Below are 24,310 nucleotides of genomic sequence, written 5' to 3'. Positions count from 1 at the left end.
GAAGTCCCTCTCTGAGGATTTTCCTAGTGAGCCTTTCTACCTGGGGAAAACTTAGAAGAGGATGATTAGTGGGAACAAATGATAGAACTCACTGCTACAACTGGTCTCAACTGCTACTTATAATTTCCTTCTTGTACTGTCTCTTCTAGATTCCTCTGACCCTTCGTGAGCATCTTTGCTGGTCCAGGTGGCATACATGGTGGAGTAACCTAGACCCTTATCCCTGAGCGGTCTGAGTCCCTGATTATAATGTCCTTCTTAGGCCATGCCTGCTGCATTTGCCCATTTATCAGCAAAATTGGGCAAGGGAGAACCAAGTGACGTCTAAGAGGATCACCGGCATGCCGTCCACGATCTTTTTTGCCATCATTGCATAACAGCAGACTCATCTTCTCCTAAAGATCAGGGTCTTTTCCTGCTGGTTTCTCAGCATGAAAAAATTCAAGAAGATGGGCGGAAATATTCACCCTCTGGGAGAGCCAGAACCTCTAAATCTGCAGAGTCCAGAACTGTGGAGCAGGAAGCACAAGTTTCCAAAGTGGACCACTTGGGATTGTGGTAAGTGAGACCTCTCTTATTCTTACTCCATGATCTCCAGACCCAAGTAGTCTACCTGCTGGGGACACTGCAGTGGGTAATGATTGGTGATTGGGAGTATATACTCCACCCAGGAGGATAGCACCCCATCTTCACATGATATCAACTCCAGCATAGCACCTCAGCTGTGCCTTCAGGAGGGCATTCCTTTGTTCTAGCAGGATGGCATTTTCTGAGTGTTCTTGTATGTGAAGGATCAGTGAATCCTTTGGTCATGGGCTCACTTCTGCATCTCCTGCGCTGTAAAGTGACCCTCATGGTCCAATGCTATGTTATAGGAGATCTCATTTCTGTGAATGAAATGTGGACTTCCACTTTCCAGAAGATGAAATATTAATTTTCCCTATTCCTGCCACTATGTACAACTAAAAACTCAGACATAAGAAGAGTCTGATAGGTGGAGTAAAGGTGTATGACTAGTTGGAGACCATGGGACCTGAGTGGTGGGTTCCCTGAGTTTTCTTTTTTTAATTATTATTTTCCCAAGTTTTCTTTTCTGTCTCATATATCTCCGACTTGGAGCTCAAGAAACTGGTAACCTGGAAACACAAATGGGCATTGACCCAAAACAGCCCCAACAAATGTCTGTTCTCTTTAGTTAAAGACCATGAAACGAACATTCTAGCAAGACAGAAAACGTTTAGATAACAATCACTTTACCTCAGCCAAATGCCACAGAAAAACTAAGGCTCTACCCATGCCAGCAAAAGCAAGTGGGGAGCCTTCGCACCCTTACCAGGCCATAACAACTCCACACCTCACACTCATCAGGGTAGTGTCAGAAAGTAGGGCTCGTGTGTGTTAAGAATTCTTCCAATGTATTCGCTATTTCTTTCTCATAGTCTGAATAACACTATGTCATTAATAAGGTAGACCGATGTGATGACCATGCAGCATGGCCAGAAAGTCTAGGTCCCTCTGTACTATATTATAACATAAGGAGGGAATGTTTTATAGCAGCAAGGGTATATACTGTTGACTATTCCACATGAATGAGAACTGTTTCAGATTCTCCATTCTGATAGGGCTAGAAAGGAATCCACATCCAATGGCCACATACAATCTACAAATTAGTGTTAATTCACTCTAGCAAAGATAGCTCATATGGCACAGCAGCTACAGTTGAGGGTATGACTTGGTAAAGGCTGCCTCACTCCACTGTTATCCTCCAAGGTCTATCTCAAGCCAGAGTGATAAATTAAATAGACATATGTTAGTGACCACCAACCCACATCCTTTAGGTTTTTAAAGATGGCATGAATCCCTGCTATCTTCCTCCAGGATGTGATATTGTTTTTGATTTACTATTTGGATGGGGTGGGGGGACAGTTTCAGGGGTTTGATTTGGGCCATCTCCACTATGACACCTCTCCATGAACAGGCCAATGTGGGGTTTCTGCCAACCCTCAGTGTCCATTTCAAATTATATTACTGAGGATGGGGAAATGACCACTGGGACAGTCTGTGGCCCTCAAGAGACCAGCTGTGAGTTGGACTGAGGCCAGGACCACTGATTACCCAGTCCTCACTCACCCCTACTCTAACGAAGGCCACGATAATGCTTTAGGTTTCCAGGTATCAATATCAACTTGGACCCCGTGTCCTCAGAATGTTTGGATACTACCCTTTTCTCAGCCCATAGTTGCCTGACTAAATAGCTCTTATTTTTGTCCGGGGAAAGACTACAGGGATCGTTCCCATTTAACCTTGTAACTTGCCATGGTTATTAGGCCTTCCCCCTAGGGATTCAACCTCTCCTCAATTAACGGTTTCTAGATCTGAAAACTGGCTCAGGTCTGAAAACTGAAAAAGAGATTTCTAACTTTTTATTATGGTGGCTGCTCTCAGTCTCCTAATGATCCACTTAAAAAAAATTATAGGGGGCTTCCTTGGTGGGGCAGTGGTTAAGAATCCACCTGCCAATGCAGGAGACACGGGTTTGAGCCCTGGTCCGGGAAAATCCCACATGCTGCGGAGCAACTAAGCCCGTGCACCACAACTACTGAACTTGCGCTCTAGGGCCCGCGAGCTCCAACTGCTGAGCCCTCGTGCCACAACTACTGAAGCCCACGCTCCTAGAGCCCATGCTCCACAACAAGAGAAGCCACCACAATGCAACGAAGAGTAGTCCCCGCTTGCCACAACTAGAGAAAAGCCAGTGTGCAGCAACGAAGACCCAACGCAGCCAAAAAAAAAAAAAAATTATCTGTAAACTCTATAATGGGGGTAAACCCTTTTTTATTGTTATTAAAACTTTATCTTTTTAGAGGAGCTTTAGTTTCACAGCAAGACTGAGTGCAAGGTACAGAGATTCCCCTATACTTGTCACTGCCACACATGCATAGCCTCCCGTATCATCAACATCCCTCACGAAAGTGGGACCTTCGTTACAGTCGATGAACCTACACTGGCACATCATAATTACCCAAAGACCAGAGTCTTCTTATGTCTGTTGGTGTTGCACATTCTTTGGGTTTGGACAAATATATAATAACATGTAACTGTCATTACGGTATTCTACAGAGTTCTTTCACTGCCCTCAAAATCCTGGGCTCCACCTGTTCATGCCCCCCTCGCCCCTGCCCCCCAACCCCTGGCAACCACTGATCTTTTTACTGTCTCACTAGTTTTGCCTTTCCCAGAATTTCATATAGTTTGAATCATACAGTATGTAGCCTTTTTGGATTGGCTTCTTTCACTTAGCAGTATGCATTTAAGTTTCCCCCATGTCTTTTCGTGGCTTGATAGCTCATTTCTTTTTTTTTTTTTAATTGAAGTATAGTTGATTTACAATGTTGTGTTAATTTCTGCTGTACAGGTATTGACATTGTTCTCCGCCTTTCTGTTTTTCTGTTTGCAGATGCCACCGTGCTCTCATCAGCCTCTGGCCCACCATCTCCTTGAGGTGCTTTACGGTAGGAGCTTGTTTTCCATCTATTCTATAGATAGCTCATTTCTTTCCTAGCCCTGAATAATATTCTACTGTCTGGATGTGCCGTAATTTGTTTATCCATTTACCTACTGAAGAAAATCTTGGTTGCTTCCAAGTTTTGGCAGTTGTCAATATAGCTGCTATAAATATCTGTGTGCAGGTTTTTGTATGGATAAAAGTTTTCATCTTTTGGGGGAAATACCAAGGAGTGTGATTATGGGTTGAATGGTAAGACTATGTAAATAATTCTCGTTCCTCCCTCCCATCCCTTGTAGCATTGCTGTCATTCATTTCACTTATATATAAGTATACATAAGCATATATATAATATATATTAGTATGCATAATCGAATGCACTGTTATTATTATTATTTTGAACTTATCTGTTAGATCAATTAAGAATAAGAAAAATAAGTTTCTATTTTACCTTCACTTATTCCTTTGTTCAGTGTTCCTGCTTACTTTATGTAAATCCAAGATTCTGACCTATATTACTTTCCTTCTCTATAAAGAACTTCTTTAACATTTCTTGCAAGACAGCTCTACTGGCAACAAATTCCTTCAATTTTTGTTTGTTTGAGAAAGTCTTTATTTCTCCTTCACTTTTGAAGGATATTTTCATAGAATTTACAGAATTCTAGGTTGGTGGTGTTTTTTCTCTCAATACTTTAACTATTTCACTCCACTCTTTTCTTGCTTGCCTGGTTTCTGAAGAGAAGTCAGATGTAATTCTTATTTTTGCTCCTATATAGTAAGTTGCTTTTTTGTCTGGCTTCTTTCAGGATTTTTCCTTATCTTTGATTTTCTGTAGTTTAAAAATGATATACCTAGATATAGGGTTTTTTGGAGTTTATTCTGCTTGGTGTTCTCTGAGCTTCCTGGATCTGTGGTTTGGTGTCTGACATTAATTTGGGGGAAATTCTCAGTCATTATTGTTCCAGATATTTCTTCTGTTCCTTTCTCTCTTTCTTTTTCCACTGTATATATATTATGCCTTTGTACTTGTCCCACAATCCTTGGATATTCTGTTCTATATTTTTTCCAGTCTTTATTCTCTTTGCTTTTCAGTTTTTGCAGATTTATTGATATATCCTCTGGCTCAGAGATTCTTTTCTTTTTTTATCTCTAGTATTTCTTTTTGGTTCTTTCTTAGGATTTCCATCTCTCTGTTTACATTGCCCATCTGTTCTTGCATGCTCTCTGCTTTATCCATTACAGTCCTTAGCCTATTAGTCATATTTGTTTTACATTTCCAGTCTGATAATTCCAACATCCCTGTCATGTCTGGTTCTGATGCTTGTTCTGTCTCTTCAGATTATGGTGGGTTTTGGGTTTTTTTTTTTGCCTTTTAGTATTCCTTGTAATTTTTCTTGTCAGCTGGACATGATTACTGGGTAAAAGGAACTGCTGTAAATAGGCCTTTAGTAATATGGTTATGAGGTATGGGGGGAGGGGAAGCATCCTATAGTCCTATGATCAGTTCTCAGGCTTTTAATGAGCCTATGTCTCTGGACTATGAACTTTACAAGAGTTTCTTAGTTTTTCCCTCCCCCCTTAGGTGGGACAGGATGGCTAGAGTGGACTAGAATTAGGCTCTGATAATACCCCAGCAGGTTAGGCTCTGGTTAACTAGTTTCCCCTGAAGGCAGACCTTTTTAAGAAGAGAATGCTCTGGCATATTTCAAAATGGTTCCTTTTTCCCTCCCCCTGCAGGGAGCCAGAGGGGATTTTTCTCTGGTATTTACTGTGGGAAGCCAGTGGAGTTCCTGGAGGGTAATCTCACAGTACTGTGGGAGCCCCTATGACTGGGTCCCCTTGGAGTTTTTAACTCTCAGAGTTCTCCTCACTGAGTCTCCAGCACTTATCACTCAAGGTTCAGGTTTTCCTACCCGGACCCTGGCTCCAGAGGCTGTTTCAGCTCCTGTGTCTCTGCTCTGGGAAGGTGCGACTCCCTGTATTCACCTGCCTGCCTCTCCAGGCTTGGGAGCAGCTGTCTTCCCTGTTCTCCCCTCTTGTACAGATCCAAGAAGAGTTAATTTTTCAGTCTGTTTTACTTGTTGTCAAGACAGAGTGGCAACTTCTAAACTCATCACATGCGGAACCAGGAAACAGAAGTCTCTCGTCCACTCTTGATTTCTTTTGGTTGTATAGGTTGAGCAAAACCCTTGCTGACTGCCTGTTCATCGTACCCCTAGGGACATCACATTCTAGTCACTGTCTCAATAGCTCTCTCAGATCAGGCCCCCATGGCCACCACTTCAACCTTGTTGTTCATCACCATAATTGCACCCAATTTATAAACAGTCTTCTTTCTTGGACCAGTCTTGTCACTAATTGCCAAAGGTCAGGTTCCCTGGACATCAGACTCTGAGATAGAGACTTAGCACAAGAAGTTTACTGGGGAGTGCTCTTAGAGTCAACCCTGAAGGGAGCAGGATAGGGTAGCAAGAGAAGATGAGCTGTGATTCAGTCACATCAGAGGCCTCAACTGATGCCACAGGTCCTTTGGAGCTGGGGTGGCCCAGCTCCACCAACTTTTGAGCTGAAGTTGTCCCAGATTGGGGCAGAGGGGCTAGACATTTATACCCCTGCCTTGACCAGCAGTGCTCACAGCTGAGGGCAATCTCCAGGGAGGGACTCAGCTGCCAGCTGTGAGTTGCCAACACTCTGAGCAATTGAAGAAATGAGTGTCTCAGTCCTGAAAGGGGGTGAGGGGTGGGTATGTGGGCGACACACCACAGCACCCACTACAGGAGGGTCTAAGGAGAGGAGAGCTAGAGCAGGATCCAAGTGCAGACTGAAAGCAGAACTGGTACCTTGAGTGCATGGGCCATATGTCATTTGCCTAACAAACATTCAGGATTGTTTTAAAAACCTTGTCATGGGACTTGCCTGGTGGCACAGTGGTTAGGACTCCGCCTGCCAATGCAGGGAACACGGGTTCAAGCCCTGGTCTGGGAAGATCCCACATGCCGTGGAGCAACTAAGCCCGTGCGCCACGACTACCGAGCCTGCGTGCCTAGAGCCCGTGCTCCACAACAAGAGAAGCCACCGCAGTGAGAAGCCCGCGCACCGCAACAAAGACCCAACGCGGCCAAAAAAGAATATCGGTTTTTATGTTTATGATTTTTACTTCATTGTCACAGGATGGATGCTCTACCTCCAAGCATCACATTTGCATTCTAGGCCAGAAGAAGGGGAAGAACAAAGGACAAAAATGACTACCCCTGTGTCAATTTTCCTCTCTTTAAACTTGGAAAACAAACGCTTTCCTGGAACTATCACCTCCAAGCCCCTCCAGAAGACTTTTGCTGAAATCTCATTGGCTAGCACTGAGTGAGTTGCCACCTCTAGATACCAGGAAGACTAGAAAATTAATATTTAGATTCCCAGCCTCTGTAACAAGAGAAACACACGGGAGAAGGGAATTTGAAAGACTGAGTGAACTGACCTGTAATGCCTGACTCATCTTTCTTCCTAAATTCACGCCAGTGGGGCTTAGAACTTAGAGGAAGAAACAAATAGAGAAGAGTGAACAAAATAGGAAGAAAAAGATAAGAGGACACACACTGAATGTTTACGTGTAGGTGGATGACTTTCTAATTTATGTGTGCAGCCCTGACCATTCCTCTCTCCCCACTGTCAAGAACAGTGAAGGACCTGGCATTTTACTCTCCCTGCAAACCAGCAGTTGAGCCTGCCATAGTTTCATGGATGCTGACAGAGCATCCACAGGATTCTTAAATCAGAGGCAAAGGAGTTTATTCCTCAGAGCAATAGCAGTGGGCAGAGTAGCAGCATTTGGATGGCTCTCCAAGCCTCAATTCCCACCAGATAATGTGAAGAGGGCCAGGTCACCTGCATACGCAATGGGTTGCATACAGGAAAGGAACCCTGAGTTCAGGGAACCAAATGTTTTCTAATGGGCAGTAAGTCTGCCTAAGGGACACATTATCCTTGGTAACTGGACAGGAAGCAGCCCTGCACTTTGGAGGGAGATGCCCTCTCTATCTTTCAAGGCTGTTTGCTAAACAAACTTCCTTAAAAATATTGTCTAGAACAAAGGCAGCCAATACCTCTGCCCACAAGATGTGCAGGGAGATACCCGTGGAGAATTATCTCCCCACACCCACTCCCATCCTTACCCACAGGATCAGTATGATGCAGCACGGTACCCAGGGGCACCAGTCTCACTGTATACAGTGTGAATGGTGCCCTCTGGAGTTGTACAGTGGGCCTGTCCATCCCAGCCCAAATCCAGATGTCCACCCATTCCTTGGATCTCTCTGCTGCAATGCCTGCAGACCCTCTCAAACTCAGTGGGTACGAAACTGAACTCGTGGTTTTCTTCCCCCAAATCTGTTCTTCTCATTGGCGTTGATGATGCTGGTTATCTAAGCAGAAATGCTTTGCTGGAATGCACGGCAGATTCCTTCCTCTTCCTTACCACTCCCCATGCCATCTAGTTATTCACCATGACTTTTAAATTTAATCTCCCCAGAGGTTCTCAAAACCATCAACTTCCTTCCATCCCAGCCACCACAGGTTGGGTCCAAGCCCTTGTTCTCTCCAGTGTCAATGACTGAACAGCCTCTCAACTGGCCATCTTGCCTTCATTCCATTTTGCCCCTCAACCAATTTTTCTTCAGAATTTCATCATTCAGAGTTTCCGTCAGAATGATCTATTTTTTTTAAGTGACCACACCACTCCTCTAACAATGTAAAAACCTAAGTTTCTTCATTGTGACACAGCTCTATCTCCCATTGCACCCCTTCTTCACATTTTACATTCTTGCTATGTTGTTTCATTCTTTTACAGCTTTGTAGAGTTTTGCCTACACTGTTCCCTTACCTCAAACCCTGCAAAGCCTCTTCCCCTGGAATTTCTCAGTGTATTCAGATAGGGTTCCCAGATAAAATATAGGATGCAGATTTAAATTTGAATTTCAGATAAACAGCAAATAATTCTTTTAGCATAACTAAGTCTTAGGCAATCTTTGGGACACACACTAAAAAAATATTTCGCTGTTTACCTGGAATTCAGTATTTCTGAATTCAGTGCTGTATTTTTATTTGCCAAATCTCATAACCCTCCCTCCAGGGAACAGTTCACATATGCTCATGACAAATATCATCAGTTACTCTCCTAGCCCATGTTCCCTAGAAAAAAAGCCAGAAGCAAACCTCACATGCTGCAGCTTTATTGCAAATCCCAGGGCAGGGGGCGAAAGCAGGGAAGGAGTGAAAGCAAATACAAGGTGGCACATTGATTAGCTGCCCTCAGCTGCACGAGAAAAGACAGCTGGTTGCTCGGTCATGCAGACTGTCATTCAGACAAGCGAGGTGGAAACACCGTGCCTCAGAACCGTGCCTCTGGGGAGGAAAGGAGAGGGATATGTCAACCAGGTCTTTCATCTCCTCTGTCATTGTTGCAGTTCACCGCATGGAGCATTAATTTCCCTGCACTTCTGGGCTGAGTTACACAGACCTTCTGGGAAGTTGTTGAGAAAGTCAGATCCCCTGCCTTCCAGTGTGAACTTCTCCTGGACCCAGAAGTGTGAGAGGAGCCACAGCACTGGGGGTGCATTTGGGAAGAATCGGGGCTCTGGTACTGCTCTAACAAACATGATGGAAGCCATGCCGAAGCCAAGCCCTCTCCTGGGGGAGGCTGAGGCAGCTCGCGCTGTTAGGACAGTGGTAGCGGTGGAGGATCTCCGTTGAGCACGTAGCCAAGGTCCTGGGGTGAGGAGCGGGCTAGAGAATTGGGTGGGGGAGATGCAGGTGGAGCAGAGAAGAAAAGGGTGGAGGCACATCAACTAAGCCTGGGACAATTACTATACTATACCACATTGGCCATTGTCCTCCCTACTTCCTGCTAGAGCCATCTCTGCTGGGGAATCTCCCCCAGACACCACTGTCCTTGGGAGGGGTATCACTGCTTCCGTTGACCCCTTCAGATGTATCCGCAGGGGGCCACCGTGGCAGACCCCATGATTCCTGGCTGAGGGCTTCTGCCACCTTCTGTGCCACTGGAGCCCCTCCAGGCTGTGATAGAAAAGGAGGATGGGGAATTCCCTGTGGGTCCAGTGGTTAAGATTCTGGGCTTTCACTCCCGGGGGCCTGGGTTCAATCCCTGGTCGGGGAACTAAGATCCACACAGCTGCAAGCCACACAGCGTGGCCAAAAAATAAATAAATAAATAATTTAAAAGAAGAAAAGAAAAGGAGGATGGTTCACTTTCCCTGTATTTGTTTCATGTTCTCTTAGATGTTACCTACAAGGACACTGTCTGGTTAACTGTCAGCAAAATCACACTCAGACTGACTAGAGCAAAAAAAGAAAATATTCTGGTTTATATTACTGAAGACCCCAAGAGAAGTTACATATTTACTTTCACATGAATCAAGCATTTTTAAAAAATAAATAAAATTCCATAAGTCAAGTGGGAAAAAAAAAATAGCAAGCCTAACCCCATTTACATTTCAACATAAACCAAGGAATAACTTGTGAGAATTACACTATGATTTCTCCATCCCCTTTAACTTCTAACATTTGTCATGTTTGACCCCCCACTGCATTACTGCAATGGATAGCGGTAAACTCTACAATGATACAAAACAAAGCTAGATACAAAGTCAGGATAAGCATGGGGTCCTGATCAATCAGCTAACAATTTTGAGGGGGAGATACAAATCTTGTTCAGAAAGAAATACCCCAAAATGATAACCAAGACTACCCTTGAGGTAGGATTAGGGGGTAGGGGCTGCAGCAGGAGGGAACTTGCGCTTTTTACTCTTCCATGCTGCTTGGGTTTGTCACGAGCACATATTACATGTGTACAACTTTCAAAAGAGGAAGGTTGGAAAAAAGCAAAGAGATTCTGACTCATCCTCTTTTCAGTGTGTATCTTGCGAATTGCTCACGCTTTCAGGAAGCGTGAGCATCTGTGTTGAGATCAGAAAGGCTCTTTTTTTTTTTAACTTCTGGAGCTTGTTCTTTTTTTTGTTTTTTTAATTAATTTTATTTTTGGCTGCTTTGGGTCTCCGTTGCTGCACACGGGCTTTCTCTAGTTGTGGCGAGCAGGGGCTACTCTTTGTTGCAGTGCACAGGCTTCTCACTGCGGTGGCTTCTCTTTGTTGCAGAGCACAAGCTCTAGGTGCCTGGGCTTCAGTAGTTGCAGCACGCAGGCTCAGTAGTTGTGGCACACGGGCTTAGTTGCTCCGCGGCATGTGGGATCTTCCCGGACCAGGGCTCGAACCCGTGTCCTCTGCATTGGCAGGCTGATTCTTCACCACTACACCACCAGGGAAGACCCAGAAAGGCTCTTTTCTGAGGGAGGTGACACAGCTTTGGTGTTACTGGTTAGGAATTTCTTCAACTGGCAACTGACCTTGTCACCTAATTTATGTCCACAAATGGCTATGGCAGAGACTGGTAGATGTCCCCCAATACCCAATTATTTTTCTTCCTTTTTTAATCAACCCCTAAATTTAGCTGGGCACGTGGCCATGCAAAATGAAGATTACATTTCCCAGAGCCCCAACTCCTTGCAGCTAGATATGGCTGTGAGACCAAGTTCTGATCAATGAAATGTAAGCAGATGTGCTCAGTATAAACGTGGAAAATCCTTAAAGGGAGGGAGCACATCCATCTTAGCCCTTCTTCTTTCCTGCTATCTGTTGTGTAGAACCATGGTGGGAGCTGCAGCAACCATCTTGGGCATGAAGTAGAGGCCACGTGCTGAAGATCAGAGCAATGGAAGGAAACTGGGTCCCTGACATTGTAGAGCAGGATACTTGCTCAGCACTGCCAACCTCCGAAACTCATTTCTGAGAGACAGATGTAAGCTTCCATGTTGTTCAAGCCACTGTGATTTTTCCATTCCATGCAGCCAAACCTAATCCTAAGTGATCTGATTACTTGAGTTTACTCTAAAATGAAATCAATTTTGGCAGACATCTTCCCGCATAAAATTGGCCTGCAGCAGCCATTCTGTACAGCAGGTTAGAGCATTTAGTTACTTGGTGGGGGAGGGGGAGGGGGGCACAATTATAAACTAATTTGTACTACAGATTTTACCAGGAAGCTATAGTTTTAAATTAGTGTAAGTCAAGGTGTTTTACCGAGAGATTTTTGTCCAAGTGAGCAATCACTAGCATCTGCTTTGAGTTGTTGTTTTTTCTTTTTCCCCAATTAGAATTATCATAGCCCCACTTTAAGGTGGTATCTCTGTCCCAATTGTTTCTTGAGTTTAAAATGTAGATTCAGTGGCCCACTCTAGAACAAGGGAATCAAAATCTTTGGAGCTGGGCCCCAGGACTCTGCTTTCTAAACAAATATCTTAGCATGTGCTAGGCACACTAAAATTTGTGAATTTTTTTTTATGCTTCTCTGTTTCTTTCAAAAGCTGGAGTAGATCCCAAACTGTTTACTAAAGAGATTTTGGCTTCAGCTTCTAGGTGCTCCCTAAATTCACCCTCTGCTGAGATGAAGTGGATACCAGTCAGTCACATGTCTGGATAGACTCCTAAATGCTCTTTAAAGGACTTTATTCTTTTCCCTTTCAGTTATTAAAATCACAAGATCTTCCTTTTATCAACAACACAGATTCTTTCGGGAAGTTACAACCAGACACTCTAATCTGACACTCTGCTCAGTTTTATCAAAAGCCCAGTCAGGAGGAGTCGTATCTGCGATGGATTTCCTAAGAACATGCAGTCCACTCCTTTTTTTAGCTCTTCTAAATTTTTCCCTTGAAGTATATCAGAGTAGCAGAGAATTGCCTACTTGGATTATATTGTTTTCCTCCCTTGTTTGGATTTGTTTGTACTGAACTGTACCCTGGAGTTACACTATCAGCCTTCCTTTGAACATTGTTATAAGAAACAACTGTAGGAAATGTGTTACTGTAGCTCTGGTAGGGCTACTGCTGGGAGTGTTTCCCACTGTAACACAGTCCTTTCCTCATGAGTACCCATGGGAGAATTTGTCAGGCCTCACTACCAGATAGCACAGTACTTCCAAAGAACAATTCATCGTTTTCATCTAATGAATATGATACATACAATCACTAATTATTTTTTCATCTTTTCCTTGGTTTCTGAGAAATTCCACAATGAAATACCTTGTGACCTACTTTCAGCAAACGTACAGGACTCTATGGTGCACGTTACTTTGTGCAGGTCTTCCTCCTGACCTTTTATTATTGCACATGTTTTCCTTCATCATATCCCCTCAAACTCTACATTGTGTCATTTTTACTGTATGTGTTTTAATAAGTGACTGCTAATCCTTTATGGAAAGAGGAGGAAGGGATGGATGGATGGAGACAAATCCAGATCTTCTAAATGCTCGGTTATATCGGTGCTTCCCTCTTTGCATACCCTCCCCTACCCCCAGTACACACTCAGAAAAGAAGAGGTAAATTTTTTTAATCCCATAAAAAAGAGAAATAAAGATGGTATTGTTTATAAGCAAATATAACTATTTCTAAGAACAGGTAGGGAGAGTGGTGTGGGGAGAAGCAAATGAAGGTATAATAAAGTAAGAAAAAGAGAAAAGAAATGGGGGGCAGGGGGAAACAGAAAGGAAGAAAAGAAACATGTCAAGAAGCTAGGATCAGGGGCTTCCCTGGTGGAGCAGTGGTTGAGAGTCCGCCTGCCGATGCAGAGGATACGGGTTCGTGCCCCGGTCCGGGAAGATTCCCACATGCCGCGGAGCGGCTGGGCCCGCGAGCCATGGCCGCTGAGCCTGTGTGTCCAGAGCCTGTGCTCCGCAATGGGAGAGGTCACAACAGTGAGAGGCCCGTGTTTCTCCCCAGCATGTTTCAAAGTCATAGAAAGCAAAAATAAAAACACAAAAACAAAAACAAGTGTTTCATAGATTAAGATTTTTTTAAATGTACCTTTCTCCTGAGTGCAGGAGAGTGTTGTACTCCTGACACATGAGGGCGCTATTTCTTCAGTTTATAATATTCATGGTACAGAAATTTCCGTAGAAAACTAGGTCTGTGGAACTCATGGCTGGAGGCATGAAGAGGAAAAGGGTTTGCTGTGTGGTCCAGGTTCACCAGGTTTTTTGAAATGGATGGAACATCTTCTACTGTACCAAGTGAACAATGTCAAGGGTTTCAGAGCCTGCAAGCTGGCCTTCTGGCCACAGCGCTGCTGGTTGGAACCTCCTTGAGATCAGGACCCACTGCATCTCATTTATCTATGCAGTGACAGAATTAGTGTATCAAAACACCAGCTTTGGAGTCTGACCTAGAATCAAAGATGTATGAACTGGAGCAAGTTGCTTAAACTCTTCTTAGTCTAATAATGAAAGTAGTAGCTCATAGAGCTGTGGGGAGGATTAAATGGGATGATCAATCTAAAGCATCTAACGGTATGTGACACATAGTAGGGACTCAGTAAGCAGAAGTGATCGCTATTTGTTGCTTAGCATGGCTGACATATAATGGATTTTACAGCACTGAGGAATACGACTACTTTCAACCTTTTTAAATGTGGAGTCAGTTAGTTGAATCACCTTCAGGGCAAAGTAACCAGTCTGTCTGTAGTAAGCACTATAATTCTGTCAGTCTTCTCTGCTCCCCATTTGAGAGAGCAGAGGTCAGAGGGGAAAAGTTGTTCCCCGGGTTTCAGAGCTGATTATGGAAGCAGGATAAGACTCACTCCAGGTCTCCTGAGTACTAGCCCAAGGCTTAATTAACCCTTAGGGACCTGCCGGACCAGCTGGGAGCTGAAGGGTGGGAGGACCTGGGAGTGGGGAGGCGGGCCTTAATAGACTGATCCTGGAAAACAAATAGGCTTTGGGCTTGGTTTCAACATGCTTATGAAGGGCACCTTTACACAAGTGACCCCATCCGGGTGTGGAAAGAGCTAGAACCACAAAAGAGCCTCTTGCTTGCCCTGGGCCACCCATAATTGGCCTCTGATCTGAAGGGATCTATAGAGAGAGATTCTCACTTCCCCAAATATGCTTCTTCCTGTGTCACAAGGAGCCTTGGGTCACCTCCTTCCTTTGTGCAACAAAAAAGAAGTTTCTGCCTCTGCTTCTTTTCTTTCCTATTACCACTTTCTTTGCCTTTTCTGGGACCCAGTTCTCAGGACACAGCCCTGCTCCAGCCCTGGTTGGCTTTCTCTATCAGTAGCCTCCCCCTGGCTTCCTGACCTGCACAGAATAACAAAAGACTCTTGAGCCCTGAGGCCCCTCCCTTTCCCTGGGTAAAACAGGCTCTCCTGGGGTAGTCCAACCCCTCTGCTTTTGATCTGCCAGCAGGAAGCAATAAAAGGCACTTTCCACGTGCCTGCTGTAACCATATTTTCCATATTCAAAAGCAGGATTCATTACCCAGCCAGGACACGTGCCATTCTAAGGACTTTCGGACAAAAGAACTTGGAGCATGCCAGGAAACCCAGGATGGATAGTTGCCATGCACATACCTCATGGGAAATTCTCTCCTCTGGGAGATGCCTACTGGAAGTGCCATCTGCTTTTGCCGCAGTTTCAAGGCTATGAGTGTGACTCAGATACCAGCCCCAGTAGACCCTTGGTTAACTACTGCTCAGGTTCTGCTAGGAAGCCGGGGATGAACAGTTGTGTCCAGGAAACCTCTCCTTGACTTCACTTGCTTGTTTTATCTGTGTAAAGACCCTAGTCCCATGGGGGCTTTGCAAGGTGTTTTTAAACATCAACTCAGTTACGATTCTTTAAAAAATATCAATCCAATGACTTAAGTATACCCCAAAATACTGTAATGACCCATTTCACATGTCAGCTACTTGGCTGTGTACTGCCAGAGATAGAATGGTGAAAATGCCATTCATTCCAACTGTTTTGAGTCCCCACTATGGGCATGAAATCATGCCCATACTCAGGGGAGGATCCAGTGACTGAACGTGTGGCTTCTACCCTTTCACACTCGACTATAATGAAAATAATCGTGCTATGGTAGAATGAGAGCCAGACTTGGTGTCAAAGGTCTTGGGTTCAAATCCTACCTCTTCTGCTTGACGGCTGTGCAGTACTGAGCAAGGTGGTAGATTTTCAACCTCCAACTCCTCATCTATCAGTAAGGAAGTCATAATATCTGCTGGCAGTGAGGCTGGGTGAGAAATAAATACAGGCAAGTTGTCTATGTGCCTGCAACATAATAGAAGCTGAGGAAAGGTTTCCTTCCTTCCTTAAGGAGTTTAGAGGCTAATAGATAAGAACAGGTTCTGCTATAACTGACACACACTGTAGACTGACATACAAGCTCAACTAGGGATGCAAATTATGCCAAGACTGCATTCTGTGGTTTGTTGCACACAGGGTGGGGAGAAACCGTTCAGATTGGCATCACTGGGGACTGTTGGCTGGTTTCCTTCCTGCCAGTTCTGTTCCAGCGTCTCCACCCAAATCCACTTTGTGAGGAGTAAGTTTCAGGGCTTTCATCAGCCACACACGATTAGAGCACAGAAAGAGCCGGTGGGGCAGGTTACCAGTGACTCTCACCCCAGAGAAGGATGAGAGCCCAGGCGCCTGGGGAGAGGTACTTGGTCACAGCGGGGCAGGCTAACCAGGAGAAGCAGATAGGACACACCAAAGTATTCCCCTTTGAGTGGAAATACAAAATAGACATTTCAGATATGTGGTTTTCATCCTAAACCAAGCTGGGGAGCCAGCACCAAGTGCTCACAATTAAAAAAAAAAAATGGAGAACCACATCTGGGTGTCCTAATACAGTAGCATTTCACTTTTCATATGACCTCACAGCCTAGGCTCTCAAAGACGTGAGTTTGTTTGGACCTCCCAGCACACCAGTGAGTTAAGCCGACTATCGTTACCTAATTGTACAGAGAGGAAAACTGATATTCAGAGAAGTTACACAACGTACCAAGATCACACCTAAGTAGCAAAATTGTGGCTCTAAGCTAAGTGATCTGACTCTAAATCCAGACTTCTTACAGAAAACATAATGACTTATCAATTCATACAAGAGTTTCCCAAAATTATTGTGGTGGTGGCTATCTGATCTCTCCAATATCTATTCTCTTTTTCATAGCAATAGAAGTTTTTACTGCACAGGTGACAACTCAGCTGAAAACTACATTTCCCAACTTCCCTTGTAGCCATAATCATCCATGTAACTATGTTTAGATCAACGTGAGATATAAGTAGAAGTGATATGTGCACTCTTCCAGGCCATCCCCTTAAAATGAAGGTATGTGTTCTCCTCTTTCCTGATGGCAGGGATGCAGAATGTGATGGTAGGAGCTGAGACAGCCATTTTGGGGTATTTCACCTCCGGACTACTCATCTGGAATTTTATATAAGAGAGAAATAAACTTAAGTTTAAGTGATGTATTTTGGGTCTCTTTGTTACACAGCCTAACTAATTCTTAACTAATGTGGGTATGTGTATCTAATAAGAGTAGTAATGAGGAAAGTAGTCTGTGGGATGATTTAAAAAAAAAAAAAAAAAGGATGGGAGTTAAAGCAGAACATTCTGAAGGATTTGATACCAGTAGGTTTTGCCTGATGCAAATCACCTGAATTACAGCCACTCACCCTTAGGCACACAGACGGTGCCTCCAAATTCTTACTGTATTGAAATTGAGCCAGTGATTACCTGTCTTCTCAAAACGATTTCAAGTGGCATAATTCAAAGAGCGCCAAACTTAAGGTCAGAAAGCCTGAGATCTAATTCTAGCTCTGCTTTTTCTGCCTTATACGAGTTATTTAATCTCTCTGAGTTTCCTTATCTGTAAAATGAAGATGACGGTACCTGCCTCCTGGATCACTGTAAAGTTTGGCTTAGCATAACAGACATCACTACTGTCTCCTGCCCAGCCCCTCTGCCTTGCCCCCCACAGAACAGCCTTGTGACACAGGAGTGTTGGACAGAGTGGTAGCCCTACCCCTACTGTCTCGTGTCTCACCAGCCCACTGTGGACAAGCACACAGGGATGCATCATCCCTTACCAAGGAGCCTGAACTTTGATGAACACAGAGAAAGTCCCAGAGTAATGCTGGCATAGTCCAGGAGTCTTTTTACAAGCAGAATGGATGAGCGAAACCTGGAGGGAAGAGAGCATTGTGGCATTTGGGAAACATGACAGTGGGGGCCATTATGTGGCTGAAGTGCTGAAATCATGATCAGAGCCACTGGGCTCTCAACATGACCCTTGGGGTCAGAGGCTGGTTGGTTTGAGTTCAGGGTGCCCCAATCCGGTGGCTCCAGTCTCCACCAAGAAACCTGGGAAAACCTCTCTGTTGGACAGCCCAGGGACTGACATCAACCTGAACTGCTACCAAGTATCAGGAGAAGCTTTCTTAACAAATCCAGAACAATTGGACATTGTGCGAGCAGGTAGATCAACAGTCTGTATCCAAATCCCAAAACAAGCATTCTTGGATATCAGCTTACAGCCCCTGGGGAGAGAGGTTGTTCCCCTGGGGATGTAACTCCTCAACCCAACCTCCAGCTAAGTTCTCAGCCCTGACTGGTCCTCATGCAGTTCTTCTCAGGCAGTGGGGCTCCACCACATATGTGCCTCTGCCCCTCTGGGACCTGCTGGACTCCTGGAGGCTCAGCTCCAGTCCCCACTGGCCCAATCCTTATCAGGGGCCTGTCCATCTCCTCCTAATCTAGTAGAGTCAAGTGCAGGTTTATAAGCACACCAGGCCATCCGCCTCCTCATCTGGACAGGGATCAGGGCTCAAGACTGGTTGGGTACGAGTCAGACCAGCCCAGGCATGGCCCTCCTGACTTTACTGGAATTTCCCAAAGTATGTATGCAAATCTTAGTTTGTAAGGGAATAAAAAATTTACTTCACAGTCATACATTTATTTTAACTGGTATAGAAAAAAATAACTAGCCCACTAAACTGGTGATTTCATGGATATCATTACTTAGGACAATGCTAAATTTAAAATTGAGTAAATTTAGTATAGATCTAAAAACCATATTGAATAAATGATGCTACAGGGCTTCCCTGGTGGCACAGTGGTTAAGAATCTGTCTGCCAATGCAGGGGACACGGGTTCGAGCCCTGGTCTGGGAGGATCCCACATGCCGCAGAGCAACTAAGCCTGTGCGCCACAACTACTGAGCCTGTGCTCTAGAGCCTGCGAGCCACAACTAGTGAGCCCACGTGCCACAACTACAGGAGTCTGCATGCCTAGAGCCCGTGCTCTGCAACAAGAGAAGCCACCGCAATGAGAAGCCCACACCCTGCAATGAAGAGTAGCCCCCGCTCACCACAACTAGAGAAAGCCCGTGCGTAGCAACAAAGACCCAATACGGCCAAAAATAAATAAATAAAAATTTTTTTAATTAAAAAAGTAAAGAATGCCTAAGAAGCTTAAAAAAATTATGCTAAAATAAAAATGATGCTCTTCACTAGGCTGATTGTCCAGTTGAAAGTGAGAAATATGATTGCTCAGTTGACACAAATACTCTTTCCTGCTAACAAGTGCAATCTCTTTCCAGGAGGATTATTTACCTGGGGAGTCGAATTAAGATAGCAACGGTTTACTCTTGCACTGTTGGTGGGAATGTAAATTGATACAACCACTATGGAGAACAGTATGGAGGTTCCCTAAAAAACTAAAAATAGAAGTAATATATGACCCAGCAATCCCACTACTGGGCATATACCCAGAGAAAACCATAATTCAAAAAGACACATGCACCCCAATGTTCATTGCAGCACTATTTACAATAGCCAGGACACGGAAGCAACCTAAATGTCCATCAGCAGAGGAATGGATAAAGAAGATGTGATACATATACACAATGGAATATTACTCAGCCGTAAAAAGGAATGAAATTGGGTCATTTGTAGAGACGTGGATGGACCTAGAGACTGTCATACAGAGTGAAGTAAGTCAGAAAGAGAAAAACAAATATCATATATTAAAGCATATATGTGGAATCTAAAAACTGATATAGATGGTCTTATTTGCAAAGCAGAAATAGAGACACAGACGCAGAGGACAAACGTATGGATACCAAGAGGGAAGGGGTGGGGGGGTGGGATGATATATAGCTGATTCACTTTGCTATATAGTAGAAACTAGCACAACAATGGAAAACAAGTATACTCCAATAAAAATTTTAAAAAATATATATAGCAATGGTTTAAGCAGATCAGATTTGCATTTTAGGGAGGTGATTCTGAAACAGAGTTGCCAGATAAGATACAGGACACCCAATTCAGTTTGAATGTTAGATTAGTCATTGCATGGGACATACTTATACTAAAAATTATTCACTGATGGTCTGAAATTCAAATTTAAGTGGATGCCAGTCCTGTATTTCTGTTTGATAAAACTGGCAAGCCCACCCTGAGAGTTTAAGTAATTCTCAGCACCTCCTACGTATCCTGCATGCCAGTCCTGGCAAATCAACCTTGTAATATCTTTCAACCCCTTTCCTCCTCTCCAGTTTAGGTCTTCATTGTGTCTCAGCTGACGTCTGCAAACATATTGCCTCTGATTCCTTCTGCTGCCGGAGTCATCTTCCTAAAATGCAGTTCTGGCCCCTGTAAAACAGCCTGTGCCATGTTGCCCCCTTTTCTACTAAAGTCCAAACTCCTTAGCATATCCACATCCAGTCCCCGTGTTTCTCCACCATCCCAGCCACACTGGACTCTGCGTTTCCCTCCCTACTGTGTACCCTTTCATGAATCCTCTGATTTGCTTCTGCTGACCTCACAGCCTGGAAAAATCTGCTTTTGGTCTTCATCCGTAATGCCAGTGTGGACTCCTCAGTGACTGACTCTCAAAGTTTTAAGGGAATGAATAAGGTAACTCCTCCAACAACCATATGAAGGAGACTGCCTTTAAGCAAAGCTGTAATGTAGATAAAGATGTGTTTATTGATCTTGAAGTTTTTAGTGCCCCTTCCCTCTCCTACACCAAGACCTGTCCTGGGTACCCAATTAACCTGCGTCTGTTCACTGTTTTCCCATGACTATGGAAATGTATAAAGATACAGAAACCCAGAGAGAATAGTGCTACGAATTCCCACATGCCCACATCCAGTTTCAACAATGATCAATACATTCCCAGTCAGTCCTACCTCATCTATTCCCCTAACCTTTTTTTTTTCTAGAATATTTTAAAGCAAATCCTGGACCTCACATAATTTTAGCGTGAATACTTCAGTATGTATATCCAACACATAAGAACGTTTGTATTTAACAACACTCTCACATCTAAGAAAGATAACGTGGATTTCTTAACATCATCTGTGTTCAAATTTTCCCATTTGTCTCAAAAACATTCGTGTGTTTGAATCAGGATCCAATGAGGTTCTGCACATTGCATTTTGTTGATTCTTAAGTCTTTAAATTTATAAAAGTTCCTTCTTTCTCTGTCTTTACCTTTTTTTTTAAAGAGTCTATATAACATATATTTAGAATTTAAAGAAAAATATTGACATGAACTCATGTGTACCCATCAGACTGCATACAAAAGGGAACAATACCAGTACCTCTTAACATCCTGTGTGCCCAGATACCAATCCCTCTCTCCCTGCTTGGTTTCACCATGGGCTGGTTTTGGTCTTAATCACTTTTTTTTTTTTTCAATTTAACATCTTTATTGGAGTATAATTGCTTTACAATGGTATGTTAGTTTCAGCTTCACAACAAAATGAATCAGTTATATATATACATATGTTCCCATATCTCTTCCCGCTTGCGTCTCCCTCCCTCCCACCCTCCCTATCCCACCCCTCCAGGCGGTCACAAAGCACCGAGATGATCTCCCTGTGCTATGCGGCTGCTTCCCACTAGCTATCTACCTTACGTTTGGTAGTGTATATATGTCCATGCCTCTCTCTCGCTTTGTCACAGTTTACCCTTCCCCCTCCCCATAGCCTCAAGTCCATTCTCTAGTAAGTCTGTGTCTTTATTCCTATTTCACCCCTAGGTTTTTCATGACATTTTTTTTCTTAAATTCCATACATATGTGTTAGCATACGGTATTTGTCTCTCTCTTTCTGACTTACTTCACTCTGTATGACAGACTCTAGGTCTATCCACCTCATTACAAATAGCTCAATTTCGTTTCTTTTTATGGCTGAGTAATATTCCATTGTATATATGTGCCACATCTTCTTTATCCATTCATCCGTTGATGGGCACTTAGGTTGTTTCCATCTCCGGGCTATTGTAAATAGAGCTGCAATGAACATTTTGGTACATGACTCTTTTTGAATTATGGTTTTCTCAGGGTATATGCCCAGCAGTGGTATTGCTGGGTCATATGGTAGTTCTATTTGTAGTTTTTTTAAGGAACCTCCATACTGTTCTCCACAGTGGCTGTATCAATTTACATTCCCACCAACAGTGTAAGAGTGTTCCCTTTTCTCCACACCCTCTCCAGCATTTATTGTTTCTAGATTTTTTGATGATAGCCATTCTGACTATCATCAGATAGTGTATCATCAGATAGTGTAAGATGATATCTCATTGTAGTTTTGATTTGCATTTCTCTAATGATTAGTGATGTTGAGCATTCTTTCATGTGTTTGTTGGCACTCTGTATATCTTCTTTGGAGAAATGTCTATTTAGGTCTTCTGCCCATTTTTGGATTGGGTTGTTTGTTTTTTTGTTATTAAGCTGCATGAGCTGCTTATAAATTTTGGAGATTAATCCTTTGTCAGTTGCTTCATTTGCAAATATTTTCTCCCATTCTGAGGGTTGTCTTTTGGTCTTGTTTATGGTTTCCTTTGCTGCGCAAAAGCTTTTAAGTTTCATTAGGTCCCATTTATTTTTGTTTTTATTTCCATTTCTCTAGGAGGTGGGGCAAAAAGGACCTTGCTGTGATTTATGTCATAGAGTGTCCTGCCTATGTTTTCCTCTAAGAGTTTGATATTTTCTGGCCTTACATTTAGGTCTTTAATCCATTTTGAGCTTATTTTTGTGTATGGTGTTAGGGAGTGATCTAATCTCATACTTTTACATATAGCTGTCCAGTTTTCCCAGCACCACTTATTGAAGAGGCTGTCCTTTCTCCACTGTACATTCCTGCCTCCTTTATCAAAGATAAGGTGACCATATGTGCGTGGGTTTATCTCTGGGCTTTCTATCCTGTTCCATTAATCTATATTTCTGTTTTTGTGCCAGTACCATACTGTCTTGATTACTGTAGCTTTGTAGTATAGTCTGAAGTCAGGAAGCCTGATTCCTCCAGCTCCGTTTTTCGTTCTCAAGATTGCTTTGGCTATTCGGGGTCTTTTGTGTTTCCATACAAATTGTGAAATTTTTTGTTCTAGTTCTGTGAAAAATGCCAGTGGTAGCTTGATAGGGATTGCATTGAATCTGTAGATTGCTTTGGGTAGTAGAGTCATTTTCACAATGTTGATTCTTCCAATCCAAGAACATGGTATATCTCTCCATCTATTTGTATCATCTTTAATTTCTTTCATCAGTGTCTTATAATTTTCTGCATACAGGTCTTTTGTCTTCTTAGGTAGGTTTATTCCTAGATATTTTATTCTTTTTGTTGCAATGGTAAATGGGAGTGTTTTCTTGATTTCACTTTCAGATTTTTCATCCTTAGTGTATAGGAATGCCAGAGATTTCTGTGCATTAATTTTGTATCCTACTACTTTACCAAATTCATTGATTAGCTCTAGTAGTTTTCTGGTAGCATCTTTAGGATTCTCTATGTATAGTATCATGTCATCTGCAAAGAGTGACAGCTTTACTTCTTCTTTTCCAATTTGGATTCCTTTTATTTCCTTTTCTTCTCTGATTGCTGTGGCTAAAACTTCCAAAACTATGTTGAATAAGAGTGGTGAAAGTAGGCAACCTTGTCTTGTTCCTGATCTTAGTGGAAATGCTTTCAGTTTTTCACCACTGAGGACGATGTTGGCTGTGGGTTTGTCATATATGGCCTTTATTATGTTGAGGAAAGTTCCCTCTATGCCTACTTTCTGCAGGGTTTTTATCATAAATGGGTGTTGAATTTTGTCGAAAGCTTTCTCTGCATCTATTGAGATGATCATATGGTTTTTCTCCTTCAATTTGTTAATATGGTGTATCACGTTGATTGATTTGCGTATATTGAAGAATCCTTGCATTCCTGGAATAAATCCCACTTGATCATGGTATATGATCCGTTTAATGTGCTGTTGGATTCTGTTTGCTAGTATTTTGTTGAGGATTTTTGCATCTATGTTCATCAGTGATATTGGCCTGTAGTTTTCTTTCTTTGTGACATCCTTGTCTGGTTTTGGTATCAGGGTGATGGTGGCCTCGTAGAATGAGTTGGGGAGTGTTCCTCCCTCTGCTATATTTTGGAAGAGTTTGAGAAGGATAGGTGATAGCTCTTCTCTAAATGTTTGATAGAATTCGCCTGTGAAGCCATCTGGTCCTGGGCTTTTGTTTGTTGGAAGATTTTTAATCACAGTTTCAATTTCAGTGCTTGTGATTGGTCTGTTCATATTTTCTATTTCTTCCTGATTTAGTCTTGGCAGGTTGTGCCTTTCTAAGAATTTGTCCATTTCTTCCAGGTTGTCCATTTTATTGGCATAGAGTTGCTTGTAGTAATCTCTCATGATCTTTTGTATTTCTGCAGTGTCAGTTGTTACTTCTCCTTTTTTCATTTCTAATTCTATTGATTTCAGTCTTCTCCCTTTTTTTCTTGATGAGTCTGGCTAATGGTTTATCAATTTTGTTAATCCTTTCAAAAAACCAGCTTTTAGTTTTATTGATCTTTGCTATCGTTTCCTTCATTTCTTTTTCATTTATTTCTGATCTGATTTTTATGATTT

General features: G+C 43.0%; 1 long non-coding RNA gene across 1 annotated transcript in view; it reads left to right on the top strand.

Moving 5' to 3' along the window:
* The first annotated feature begins 204 nt into the window (after positions 1–204).
* LOC115863139 (uncharacterized) overlaps positions 205–24,310 on the top strand; it is a 41,124-nt gene continuing 17,018 nt past the window's right edge. The window contains exons 1-2 of the long non-coding RNA XR_004043399.2: positions 205–558; positions 3,458–3,512. This is a non-coding gene — a long non-coding RNA (uncharacterized lncRNA). The remainder of the gene's footprint in view (positions 559–3,457; positions 3,513–24,310) is intronic.

The sequence above is a fragment of the Globicephala melas genome, chromosome 1, assembly GCF_963455315.2.
Source record: "Globicephala melas chromosome 1, mGloMel1.2, whole genome shotgun sequence".
Taxonomy (NCBI): domain Eukaryota; kingdom Metazoa; phylum Chordata; class Mammalia; order Artiodactyla; family Delphinidae; genus Globicephala; species Globicephala melas.
The sequence above is the reverse complement of the archived record's forward strand: the minus strand, read 5'-3'. Positions and strand labels throughout refer to the sequence as shown.